This window comes from Vipera ursinii (genome assembly GCF_947247035.1).
Source record: "Vipera ursinii genome assembly, chromosome: 6".
Classification (NCBI taxonomy): Eukaryota; Metazoa; Chordata; class Lepidosauria; order Squamata; family Viperidae; genus Vipera; species Vipera ursinii.
Genome location: NC_139515.1, coordinates 32,236,610 through 32,250,531, shown reverse-complemented (window position 1 = coordinate 32,250,531; position 13,922 = coordinate 32,236,610). Strand labels below are relative to the sequence as shown.

The 13,922-nt window shown below is 41.0% G+C and overlaps 1 long non-coding RNA gene across 1 annotated transcript in view; it reads right to left on the bottom strand.

The window, feature by feature from the left end:
• LOC310642802 overlaps positions 1 to 13,613 on the bottom strand; it is a 57,582-nt gene extending 43,969 nt beyond the window's left edge. The window contains exons 1-2 of the long non-coding RNA XR_014492963.1: positions 13,534 to 13,613; positions 4,071 to 4,166 (exon numbers count right to left, since the gene is read on the bottom strand). This is a non-coding gene — a long non-coding RNA (uncharacterized lncRNA). The remainder of the gene's footprint in view (positions 1 to 4,070; positions 4,167 to 13,533) is intronic.
• Positions 13,614 to 13,922: the final 309 nt, after the last annotated feature.

The window sequence follows — 13,922 nt, the reverse complement described above, 5'->3', positions numbered from 1 at the left end:
TTTCGGGTAACCCCTTGTCCTCTCCCATTGATGCTTTCTCTACTCCTGGGTTTGATAGGGCTCCTTGGGGTGTCGAGTTCATGCGATCCCCTTTTGGGAATCTGAGCTCTGCCATTCTCCAATCTACCCAGGGGTTCCACTTCTTTAGCCATGCCAGACCTAGGATCACTGGGCACTCCATGCCTGGGGTTACTACAAAGGTTATGTCTTCCTCGTGGTCCCCCAGAGATAGGTGGATTGGTAAAGTGGCTAGAGTAGCTGGCACCACCCTTCTATGGACCCATCTAGCTGGCTGAACGAAATGGTCTCTTTCAGCCTCCTCACCAGGATGCCCAAGTTCCCCACTAGCGTGGGCCTAATAAAGCAGCAGGTGCAGCAAGAGTCAATTAGGGCTTTCACTTTGACAGGTTCGGGCATGGAAGGGGCTAATATAGTCACTGTCTTGAGGATAGGTGTGATGGGTCAATTTACCAGGAGTTTGTCCTCCAAGTTGTCGTCCAAGGAATCCGGCACTCCTACGGTGTAGGCCAGAGTTCCCTGCCCATGCTGGGCAGAAGGTGGGAACTCTATAGCCTCTGTTGCTTTCATGGTGGGTTCTTGTGGCTTGGCTGGGGACTTCCCTGCTTTTCTAGCGGTTGATCTGGGTTTTGTTGAGGGCTTTTGAGCAGCACTCCACAGTGCAATGCCGCTCTCTCCGACATTTGAAACAGCCTATTGACTTCTTGGCTGTGGCTGGTGGTTTTGCTGGTTCATGCGACGGTTCAGGGGTGAGCGGACCCACAGTTTTCCTTGGTGGTGCCTCTTCAGTAGGTCAATCTCTGCTTCCTCCACCAGTGACATACCATTCATTTAGTCAGTATGGGTCCCCTTGGGGTAGGCAAGCATCATACAGATCATAGTTTAGGCCATCCTTGACGTGGCTAAGGAGGATGTCTTCCAGCCAGTTCTGTTTGCTGGCGATGGCCCGGAATTCTTGCATATATTTGACTACTGGGCATCTGCCTTGCTTCATGGTTTTGATCTTCTTATGGGCTTTTCGGTCAGCCAGGGGGTCCTCAAATTGCCTCCTCAGTGAGGACATGAAGTGATTGAAGTTGTGGAGCTCTGAGGCATTGAAATCATGCAGGTCCACCATCCAGTCTGCGGCCACCCCTACCAGAGCGGATTGCACAATCTGGATACGGGCTTTGTTGTTGGAGATGTCTCGTCCATATTCTTCCATGTAGCTGAGGACTTGGGTTAGGAACAACCCGAAGCATCACGATTCTCCCCCGAATTTCATGTCCAGCAGCGGGAATGTTTGGATGAATTGGTGCCTTCATCATCAGTGATGTCTCCCATCTCAATCAGCAGCTTCAGATCAATGGGGAGTGGGGGCTGCTGAAGCGGTGGCTGATGTCTCGGTGGTCTCAGTGGACGTTCACAGGACTTCAGCTTCATATTCTCCCTCAGTGTCTCTCTGGCTGCAGCCCAAGGTAATGATGCGGCTGCGGGGTTCAGGTTTCTCATCGCCAAGAGAGCCGAGGATTCTTTTCATCAGGTCAATAGCTTTCTCCAAGATCCTGTTCAAGTGCTTCACATGATCTCCTTCCTCTTTGCTAAGGTGAAGGGATCTCTCCATTTCTTGCTTCAATCTGGGTTGATGCCTGCCTTGTCTCACAGTTAACTTTCTCGACCTTTTCTCCCATTCAGTTTTCTTTCCAATGGCTATTGACCACCGAGGTTTGTGGCTGTGCGTCTCCACCACTTCTTCTTCCTAGGAGTAGGATGTCTCGGATCCTAGCTGGCAGGGTCCCAGCCGGAGAGGGCTCCCCCTTTGCGGTGGGTTCTTCCTTCCCTGCCCTGTTGCCCGACATTGTGGATTTTGCAAAATTCCCCAGTAAGGGTCTTCCTTCCAGGTGGACTGACTGTGAAACTTGAATTACCAAACACCCTCAGAAGCATTCATCGAGTATTTCACTGCAGCCTTCCTACACCCAGAAATGCTACCGCCTCCTGATCCCATCATGATCAAAGGAGAGCAACATTTTGAGGTCAAGAACAGTGGACTCTCACACACATCAGGGAAAATCCAGTATTTAGTAGTGAGGAAGGACTTCCCTCCCTCTGAAACTGAATGGGTGGATTCCAAAAATATTATAGCATCCAAACTGCTTAAAAAGTTCTGTGAACAATACCCAGAGAAACCTAGATGACCAAATAATTAATTATGCATTTTGTGTGTGTCTCCCCTCTGGTTTCTGGTTTCCTCTGCAGAACTGACATCTCTGTCTAGAGGACAGTATGTCAGGTCTGCCTTACTGGCATCCTGCCATCAAAGGTTAGGAGGAAGGGGGCAAAAAGGGGAGGAGGACAAATAGGCAATACAGTAAACATGTATGGGGATGTGATGGGAAATAGGGAGGGGGGTTGACAGCTTGATGAATACCAGGAAAGCATGGAACCGGTTTGTGCCAGCTCTCAAGGCCACACACCCCAAGATTGGAATGTGGACTACCCCAAATATCTCAGTGTTCTCAAAACACATATGCAGCTCTTCATTGGCTGAAGACGAACTTTAATAAAAGAACCTATCACTTCAATCAAATGTCTTTCTTTCCCAAGGGACTTGACTGAGGCAGGTCTGACAGTGAGAATCTCTGTGCTTAGAACACTAACAGAACCAGACTATAGCATGTACATTATCAATCTCACAATAAAGAGACTGAATTAGTAAATCCCAACTTTGGATCTTGTCTCTGCCTTGAAGTTGATCATTAGGAAACCATCTATTCAGCATCACCACCCACATTTGCAACAAGAATATTTTTGTGACATATTACATGATTTTTAAAATTATAGCTAGCTATTATATTAACATCACTGGCAATGCAAATTAAATTCTTTATCTGTTGTTAAATGTAGGCCTTTCAAGTGCTGCCCAATAACTATTTGGAATCTCTATCAAAAGATTATTGGTAGTAATGAAGCACAGCTTGAAAGATGTAAGAATATAAAAACTATTCCTGTTCTTAGAATTCAGATTTATTCCCATTAGTTGCATGAAGAAATGAAATTTGGGGCCCTTGCAAGAATAAATGGAAGCCAATAGCTTTTAGAGATCAGCAAAGATCTACTATGCCCAGAATTTAGAGCAATCTTCTTACATGGTGTCCTTCATATATGTGGTACAATCCTGTTACTCATTTTAGAAAGCATAGTTAACTGCAACTGGAGAGCATCAGACATGTGAAGAGTCTAAGATGATTCATTTTCTAGATTTCTGCCAGTTGTAGAACTTCATACAGCAAAAATAAAGACAACACTGAATACTTTCTTTATGTGATAAAGGAGCTATCTGACATTGAATTCATTCTTGACATAGGATGATCAAGGATAGGGGAAAACCTTTTTCTTGTCTAAGATAGAAGAGCAAATATCACCTCATTCCCAGTCCCTGCCAATTTCATGTTAATATGCACTGTATCTAATGCCAATCAACTTATTTTCTCATCATAGACAGAAAATTGCACAGGCATTCTTCTCCTAACACTAAAATATAATAATAATAATACATTAACTCACTAATTTTCTGCCCTTTCATGATACCCCAAATCAAGTACCACTGATTTTAATGGTACTAAAAGGAAGTCTAGCTTTTATTGAAATGCAACTGGTATCAAACTCATCTAACAGATTTACATTACTATATGACTTCTGATTACAACTGGTTATACATTAGGAATAATTAGATTCCATAAATATTTCCTGAATATGCCACTCCAAAATTGGAGGGAAGGGAAGAACTTCCTGAACACAGAAAGATTGCATGTCATTCTGATTCTGCTAGACATGTGATATGTAAGGTTTCAACAGATAAGGAGTCGAAGATGTGGGGCACTATTCAAACATAAATTCATCATGACTTATATGATTACATTTTGTAATGTACAAAATCTAGTTTTCTTAATATGCAAAACCTGACAACTTGATTGATATGTGCATTTTTATATTCTTCCCAAAGCGATTCATTTTAGAAAAATGCAGACAACGCAATATTTCTTGCTGTAAAGCATGCATCTATTGCTCACCTGTAGTCCAGCAGTCTCTCCATAAGACGGGTTACAGTGGCAATTAATGAAACACCACTTTCTCTCCATGTTTCACGTTCAATTTTCTTCAGCAGGCTAGAAGGAATGAACCCAGAGCAAAATATCAGCATTTATTTTACCAGTCTCCATAACAACCAATTTATACTCAAAGGTACCTAAAATGCAATATCTGTTCATTTTAATATCTGTTATTTTATACAAAACACAACTGCAAATATTGTCTTACCTGGGATAAGGACCAAATAGTGGAATTCTACTCCAGGAAGCATTGACAAGGCAAATTGATTTTTTAAGGTTAGCCAACTTCAATTGAACATACACAGAAATATGTTTATACATACGTGTGTGCCTATATGTGTGTTTGCAGGCAAGTATGCATATACAGACTCACACATACAGAAAAAAAATCTTATCTATCTATCTATCTATCTATCTATCTATCTATCTATCTATCTATCTATCTATCTATCTATCATCTACAGAGAAAGAGAGGGAGAGATCACACTCTAAAGAGCCAGGATTTTATTATATACCAATCTACTGTACTTCATTAAACCTGCATTTTGACATCAAGGGGAAAAAAATTAACGTTTTATTACCTAGAAGACAGCATTTCCCATCTCACTGCTCCTGTTCGATGAGATTTCAAATCTCAATGTAAGATTCCCCCCTCCCCATATTTCAACCAACAGTAGTTCTGCACCCACTCAATTTACTGCATTATAACTGCCACAGGAAAAGCCTTTTCCTGGGATTTTTTTTAAAATATACTTCCATGGTATTATTTATGCATATTAATTTCATTTATTTAACCATTAAATAATTGACAGGTTCTTGGTGGTATACATTATCCCAATTACCCTATTTCCCCATTCTCCAGAACAAAGAATAAATACAAAGTTGGTAGAGCCATAACCAATACCCACACATTTATTCAATAATTAAATAATAGATATCAGAATACGCTTTCCCCAAATGTTCATCCCCAAATCTATATGCATGCATGTTTAGCTGATATACAGTACATTCTGCATATATCTTCTTGATTATTGCTTTCCATTTTACAAGATAGAACCCTGAATTTTTAAGTTATCAGACAACAAATGTTTTTAAGCATGAAACAGGGTCATTCACTCAACCAGCTACACTTTTTGAAGAAATTGTATGGAAAAGCTTTAAAATACTGTACTAATAGGTATATGTTTTGTGCAAAAGAAATCGTGGTATACTGGATCAGGGAGAAATGTCCATTGTTTTGCTCATCTCAAGTTACATAAAAGGTACATAAAGGTACATAAAAGACAAATCATCCAACTTTCAATCCAATTATTATAAGGCTTATATTTATCCATCAGGTTCCTTTCAAGTAGTGATAATGGTAAAAACAGGCAAAAATTCCAGATTCAGTTGCAGGGTATAGTAAGGGGGAAAAAACCAAGGAAAAAACAAAGCATCTCCATATGCTTATATGTAGTTCTACATATGTAGTCCCATATGTAGTTCTTCAGCGCTGCTAAAATAACATCCAGGAGACAAGAGATATATATGTCAAGCATATCATAGTTTAGTAATTACTTTTCACAGGCTTTTTCTAGATGGCAGATATCCCGAAGCTGCTAAATAGCTTTCAGGTGATCCAAAGATGTCTTGGGTTTTGTTGTATTTAAACCCCTGAAGCGTCAGCAGCCAGTAACTTAGATTAACTCTAATCTAGTAAACATCCCAAGTCTGCTTCTATGAATTTCACAGTTATACCCTAAATCAGAGGTCCCCAACCTTTTGGGCACCAGGGACTGGTTCTGTGGAGAGAGGTTTTTCCATGGACCGGAGGGTGCATGGTTTTGTATGCTGCCTGCATCCCATGGATGGGGCTTTGCTTGTTTGTGCGGACTGGTTGCTGGCATGACACAGCCCGGTACTGGTCCATGGACCAGGGGTTGGGGACCCATGCCCTAAATAAATAAATATTTAGGTGTTGAACATAGACTTACTGTTTCCCTTCCTGCAGCTAAACCAGTAGGCCTGTTTCTTGGAAGAGAGGAATTAAAGACTGCACAGTTGACTGAATTCCAGGATTTGTTTAAAGAATGAAGTAGGACTATTGGAAGTTGCTTCACATTTTATATCTCAAATTATTTTCCAGGTTCCTATTTCTCTGACTTTTAAGCTACTGAATAATTTTTCAGGTGCAGGAGTACATTTAGACTATTGAGATTATGTAGTAAGTGCTCCCATGAGATTATTATGAAGCATAGCATAAACACAAAAGAAAGCTTTAAATCTGTTCTTTTCATAATACTATGTACATCATCCTCTGGTCTCGGTCCTTTTTAGAAACCCTAATTATCTTTTTCTCCTTTATCTTAGCAACTTGACACTGTAATCATCCATTATCTTTATTTTTTTTTAAAATGCCTGAGATTAACTTCAATAGCAATAGCATTTAGATTTATATACTGCTTCATAGTGCTTTACAAAACTCTCTACCCAATATGTCAGCATATTGCCCCAGGCAATTTGGGTCCTCATTTTACTGACTTTGGAAGGATGGAAGGCTGAGTCAACCTTGAGCTAGTCAGGATCAAACTCCTGGCAGTGGGCAGAGTTAGCCTGCAATACTGCATTCTAACCACTGTACCACCAAGACTCTAGATCTTATGGCTTGTTTTCCATTATGCCTTCTTTTCTTTAAAGATTATTTTTTTAAAAAATAGGGAAAAGAAAGCCAAGAGGAATCTATGTGAACACTATTGCTCTTGGGTACTGTTTGTTTGCACCTGATTTAGCCTTAAATATTTGAAGGCCTATAGATTAAGAAAAATCATGGAAATATTAATATTAGGAATAAATCCTAGGAAATATATCCTCTATAAATATATCCAGGAACCAGTTCCGTGGAGAAAGGTATTTTTGTGGACTGGGGAGCATGGTTTTGCCTGTTGCCTGCATCTGTAGGTGGGGCTCCACCTGTATGCATGGACCAGTTTCTGGCATGCTGTGGACCGGTGCCAGTCCATGGACCAGGGGTTGGGGGCCCCTGCTCTAGTCTTTATAAATATGCCTGGGGAACTTCAGAAAATACATATGGGCCATGAAAAATGGATATAAGGCACTATATTTTTGTGGGAATGATCAGGAATTAGGAAACCACCATAAAAACATTTTCAGGTCTCAAAATTTCTCTATGACAAAATATTAAAAATTACTCAAAGAGATTATAAGGGAGGAAGGAGAGAGAGAGAGAGAGGGAGGGAGAGAGAGAGAGGGAGGGAGGGAGGGAGGGAGGGAGGAAGGAAGGAAGGAAGGAAGGAAGGAAGGAAGGAAGGAAGGAAGGAAGGAAGGAAGGAAGATGGTGAATGAGTGAGTAAATTTATTCAAGGCAGTGGCATTCATCCAGCAACCTTTCAAAGATAATACTTAAAGTAAATATTCATAACAAAAATCTCAAACACTAACCTTAGCTACCCAATATCTAGACAGGTCAGAGAATGGCATATTTCAGCTTTTTTAGCATTCTGCTATGCATATCATGAGGGAAAACCTCTATTGCATGTTTCACTATAATATGATTTATTATATATTCCTCTAAACCTGTTTCTGAAGATTGTTTGCTTTCTAAATACCATTCCTTGCCTTTAGCACTAATCCTCTTAGCATTCAGAGCACACATACAGCATATTGTACAAAAAACTACAGTTTAAACAATTAGGAATTTATTCTAATGTTGGTACAGAAACCAAAGGAGGGTTGAGTGCATTTCTTTTTATTTTCCTTTTTTTAAATACATACAAATAATAAAAAGGATGAACATTTAATCCTTTTTTTAACAAGAAAATTGATATCCAATTGTACCACTATTTGCTTGGATGTAAGTTTCTGATGCTAGTTTTGTTTTCTTTTTCTTAAGCTCTTTCTTCTTCATAGGGGCAACTCTAATCTACATTGGGGTTCATCTAAGTCAGACATGTCAAACACAAGACTCACGGGCCAGATCTGGCCTGATATGTGCTTCCGTCCAGCTCAAGGACCTGCTCTGGAAAGAGCAAAGGACCGGCTCACTGCATATAAAGAACATATAAAGAAATTCTTAGATTGGAAAAGAATGAATGGCAATTGAAGTCTTTCAATATTCTAAAAGAAGAAAAAATAGTACAAACTTGGTTTCAGTATGGGCAGTTACAGGCCAGATGAAAAGAAGATCAGAAAATTGGCATTTCAATATCAGATGGGAATTTGGTAAAGCAAATTAGAGATCAAAGTCGAGCGCATATAAGAAGGATATATAATGCATTGATAGAAATTGACTCAGAAGTGGAACTGGTTAAGGATTGTATGATAAAATGGGCCCAGAATTTTCAAGAACCAATAATAATGGATACTTGGGAGAAAATATGGTTTAGGAATGTTAAATTTACACAGGCACAAAACTTAAGGGAGAATTTTTACAAAATGTTTTATAGATGGCATTTAGATCCCAAAAAATTAGCATGTATGTATCCAAATTGTCAGCCAAAATGTTGGGCTGTAGGGATTTTAGGTATTTTGTGGATAAATATACCATCTCTCCTACCCTGAATGGTGTGGGATCGACTCTCTTTTTGTCTCCCGGTGCTTTGTATGCTTGTCTAGCTTTGTCTAATGATTGGCCAGGTGTTTAGCAATTGTGCAATCCATTCTTTCAGTGATGGGATTTCCGGTTCATTTGGGATTAGTTCTGGCTTAGAGTTAAAACTTGGACCGGTAGCTATTTGTAGCCTGTGCTGGAGTGGACTGCGTTATTGTAAACAACTTCTGTGAAAGGGAGTACGTCCGTCCAATTTGTTTGGTGGAAATTAATAAAGCATCTTAAATATTGCTCCAGTACTGAGTTCCTGTGTTCCGATTGACTGTTCCCTTGAGGATGGTGACTAGATGTCAGTCCCTGAGTAGTTCCTAAGAGGGATAAAAATTCCTTCCAAAACTTTGACATAAATTGTACTCCCCTGTCAGATATGATGCATTGGGGTGCTCCATGTAGTCTTTAAATGTGCTGCATGAATAGTTTCATTAAGGCTTTTGAAGTGGGAATCTTTTGGCACAGGATAAAGTGCACTTGTTTGGAAAACAAATCTGTGACCTCACAGATTTCCCATTGCTTTCTTTCCAGGGGGCTGAGGGGTTTTGCCACTGGTTGTAACAGTCCGGGTGACTTCCTCTGCAGGGTCTTAGCTGTTGCGCACGTTTGGCAGCTGGCCACTATGTTCTTTTTCATGGATGGCCACCAAAATTGTCTTTTACTTAAATGTAAAGTTTTTACAAACACAAAATGTCCTGCTGATTTTGTATATGGCACAACTGCATGAAATTGATCCCCTGGGTGGCAGGGGTAGTCACCCACACAGGGTAGTCCGTCTTTGATTGTGCACACATGTCTATTTTTCTGGAACCAGTCATCAGTTTCCAAAGACTTTCCGAATTCGATTCCAGTTTGGCTATCCACCTGTGGCTTTATTTTAGCTTGGGCCCTGGTGGTTACTGGTGCTGCCAGTTGTTGTTCGAGCATAAGTGGATTAGAGTCAGTGGCTCATGTGCTGTTATATTGGGGCATGCGAGATAATGCATCCACCAGGAAATTCTTTCCCCCCGGTAAGTGAGTGTGAAACGGAATCGGTGAAAATGTTGAGACCAGCAGGCTTGCTTAGGAGTGAGTTTCCTGGGTGTTTTTAGTGCTTCTAAATTTTTGTGGTCTGTCCAGATCTGGAAGGGGATTTTATTTCCCTCAAGGAAATGATGCCATGTAAGTAATGACCACCTCACAGCGTATGCCTCCTTTGCCCACACGGCCCAATGTTGTTCAGTCTCTGTGAGTTTCCTGGACGTATATGCACATGGTTGCAATTCCCCCTCATCATTTTCCTGTAATAATACAGCTCCCACCATCACATCACTCGCATCTGCCTGTATTATAAAGGTTTTATCGGGATCTGGGTGTCTCAGTATGGATTCGGCAGAAAAAAGTCTCTTTAACCTCTCAAATACCACTTGACATTTCATTGTCCACTTCAGGGGCTGGCTGGGTTTCACTGAGTTTCCCCCTCCCCATTTTTAACAAGTTCATGAGGGTCAGGGCTATTTGAGCAAACGAAAGAATGAATTGGCGGTAGAAGTTTGCAAACCCCAGGAAACTTTGCAATTGCTTCCTTGTGCGGGATAATGCCCATTCTAATACTGCCCTGACTTTCTCGGGGTCCATTTCAATGCCCTGTGGGGATATGTGATACCCCAGGTAGTCTATTCTTCCCTGGTGGAATTCACATTTCGATAATTTTGCATATAGGTGGGCAGCCCACAATTTTTTCAGAACTAATCTACTAGATTAATATGCTCCTTTTTGGTCTCATTGAAGATAAGGATGTCATCTAAGTAAACCAGGACCCCCTTATATAGGTGCTCTCTTAGCACTTCATTAATTAATTGCATAAAAACTGTGGGGGCCCCTTGCAGTCCAAATGGCAGAACTTTGAACTGGTAGCAACCCATTGGACAATTGGATGCAGTCTTCCATTCATCCCCTTCCTTGATCCTAATGCAGTAGTATGTTTCTCTTAGGTCTAGTTTGGTAAAAAAAATCCTTCCTTTCGATAGATGGGATAGCATATCCTTCATTAGTGGTAGGGGATACAGATTACTTTCACTAATTATGTTTAGGGCCCAGTAACCCACACAAAAGCACATAGTGCCGTCCTTCTCCCTGAACAGGACCGAAGTGGCCACTTTGGGTTTGGCAGGCTCAATAAATCCCCTTTCTAAGTTTTTATTTATGAATCTTTCCATTTCTGCCATCTCTTTAGGGCTAATGGACTACAGCCTGGGCTTCAGGACTTTTGCCCCAGGTTTGAATTCTATAGCACAGTCTGTGGGTCAGTGAGGGGGGAACACATCCACCCGTTCCTCACTGAAAACTTCAGCAAGGTCCCGGTATTCTTCCGGTATTTCTCTTCTCCCACTGATGCTGTCTCCACTCCTCAGGTTTGGGGGGTGCTTTGAGGTTTTAAGTTCATATACTCCCCCTCTGGGAAGTTGAGTTCTGCTGTCCTCCAATTTACCCAGGGGTTCAATTTCTTTAACCATTTCATCCCTAAAATCATTGGGCATTCCATGCCTGAGGTCACTACAAATGTTATGTCTTCCTCATGGGTCCCCAGGGACAGGTGAACTGGTAAGGTGGCTAGGGTAGCTGGTACTCCCCCATGCTATGGACCCATCTAAGTGGCCAAAGGAGATTGGTTGCTTTAGTCTCCTCACCGGAATGCCCAAATTCCCCACTAGCGGTGGATTAATGAGGCAGCGGGTGCAGCCAGAGTCTATTAGGGCTTTTACTTTGACAGCTTCAGGCATGGAGGAAGCTAATATAGTCACTGTCTTAAGGATGGGTGGAATGGATCCACTTACCAGGGTTTCACCCTCCAAGCTGTCCTCCAAGGTGTCCACTACCCCTGCAGTGTAGGCTGGAGTCCCCTCCCAGTCCTTGGCAGGGGTTGGGGACTCTAGACCCTCTATCCCCCTCATGGCTGGTTCTTTTGGTTTGGTTGGGGACTTCCCTGATCTCCTGGCTGGTGATGGGTCTGATTTGCACTGAGGGGCTTTTGAGCAGCATTCTGGGCTGCAGTGGCCCTCTCTCCTGCATTTGAAACAACCTGTTGATTTCTTAGCCGTAGCCTGTGGTTTCGCTGGTGCCATAGTTCCAGATTTCCCCCCCCTACACTGTCTCCAGCTGCAGCTCCAGGTGCTGGTGCGGCTGCGGGACTCAGGTGAGCCAAGGGTTTTTTTCATTGAGTCAATAACTTTGTCTAGGATCCAGTCTGCATGTGGTGCATAACTCCCATCCTCTTCACTGACGTGCAGGGAACTCTTCATCTCTTGCTTCCATTTGGGTTGGTGGCCGTCCCGCCTCAGGGTCACTTTCCTCGATGCCTTTTGCCACTTACTTTTCCTTCCAATCCCCATTGACCACCGCAGTTTGTGGTCGTGTGTCTCCACCACCTCTTCCCCGGAGGAATAATACACTTCAGCTTCCGATAGTTGGTGGGATTTCGGTCAGGGGGAAAGTTCCCTTTCCATGGGGATTCCCTCCTTCCCTGCCTCATTGTTAGACATTGTATTTTTTGCAAAGTCCCCCGGTAAGATTCTTCCTTCCAGGGTGACTCTTAATGCAGATCCTGTCTAATGTCAGAAGCCACTTTAATTCACATCTTAAGAAAGAGTCTTGGAGACAAGATTATCCAAGCAGGAACTTTTACTAAAATATAGATGACAGAGGGTATAATAGACAGGATCTGAAGAATTCCCTCACAGATCAATATTTTTAAACTGTCCCCAAGCAAACCCCACCCCTCAGTTCATTCGGTCAGTTCTGGATCAGCCAAGCTCCAGGTGGTAAGCCCCTCATGGGATCATCAGGATCATTCCCACCCCTCACATTTCATCCGGAGAAACAATCCAGATTCCTGATGTATTCCTTCCTCACTTACTACCCCCTTTCTTAGCTGTCTGCAAGATAAGAGGGGAATGCCTGGTAATTGTTTATATTGTGATGGATAGCAGGTAGGGGAATACACAAAGGTTACAATTAAGGAATGAAGTGAAAGTAATAAAATCCCATGCTTGTTCCCTCTTCTCCTTGGGAATGGCAGAATCCAGGGAAGGGTGAGATTAGGGTTTTGCACAGAAGAGACAGTTAGAAATGAAATATAAATGGATTCTGACATGGCATTTGTTTTTCATTGGCATGCTAATACTGTCAAGGTTCCAATGAATGAGACAAATCAAACAAATTGCTGGCATAATTATTCATCTAAAAAGTCTTAGTAATGAAACAAAACATCGGCACTCATGGAAGGATGCCAGAATCTGAAATCTCCTCCCCCCAAACCCATCATAACACACACACAATCCCCACCCTTATCTACACATCATAAATCACATTATCCAATTAGTTTCACATATGAGGTCTATCCTCCCATTCTGTACAGGGCCTTCTTATCTTCTCAAAATAGCTGTTAGAAAATTCCCTCCCTACAAGATTCATAGTGAAGCAGTTTAAACAAAAGGCTGTCTCTTACATTGTCAGTGCAAAAACATGTCAATGTTTGCAGTATTGACAAATACTTTTTTAATGTAACTAAAAAAATGCATAAAAACTGATAATAACTTTATTCCACTGAGAAATGTTCTGAAAAATGCTGTCTTGAAAATAAACATTTCACTTTAAAATATTAGTAATTATTTATGATCTTAATAAGTAGTGCATATTCTAGTTCTAACAATTAAAAAATACCATAATTACTGCTGTAAAAAACATTATACTGCATACATGGGGGCTATACTTCTTTACTCATTCAGACAAATATTCTTTGATAAAAAAACTAAGTCAAAGAATTTTAAAAATACATTTATTACTCACATACTGTTGAAGAGCTCTCTGTAAGTTTCATCACCTTTTCCTTCTGACATCAAGCTATCCAATTTGTCAATCAGTTTTGCTTCCACCTGTAATATATATGTACTCACAAAAATGTTTAAAGGTTTTAAATCAAACTCAAGATAAAATCTACAGAGGAACAAGAAATATGTTCCAGAAATATGTTCCTTTCATAATGGCTAGATTAAGAGTTAAAAAAGCTAAGGGAATAGATTACTACATTATTTTGTCTCTTTGTATAATTGAAATAATTTCATAGTAATAATTATATATATAACACATACACAATAATATAAATAATATAAGCTGGCTGTAAAATAAATAAAAACAGATTATCTAAGCCCTCTGCTTGAAATCTTCCCCACATCTAC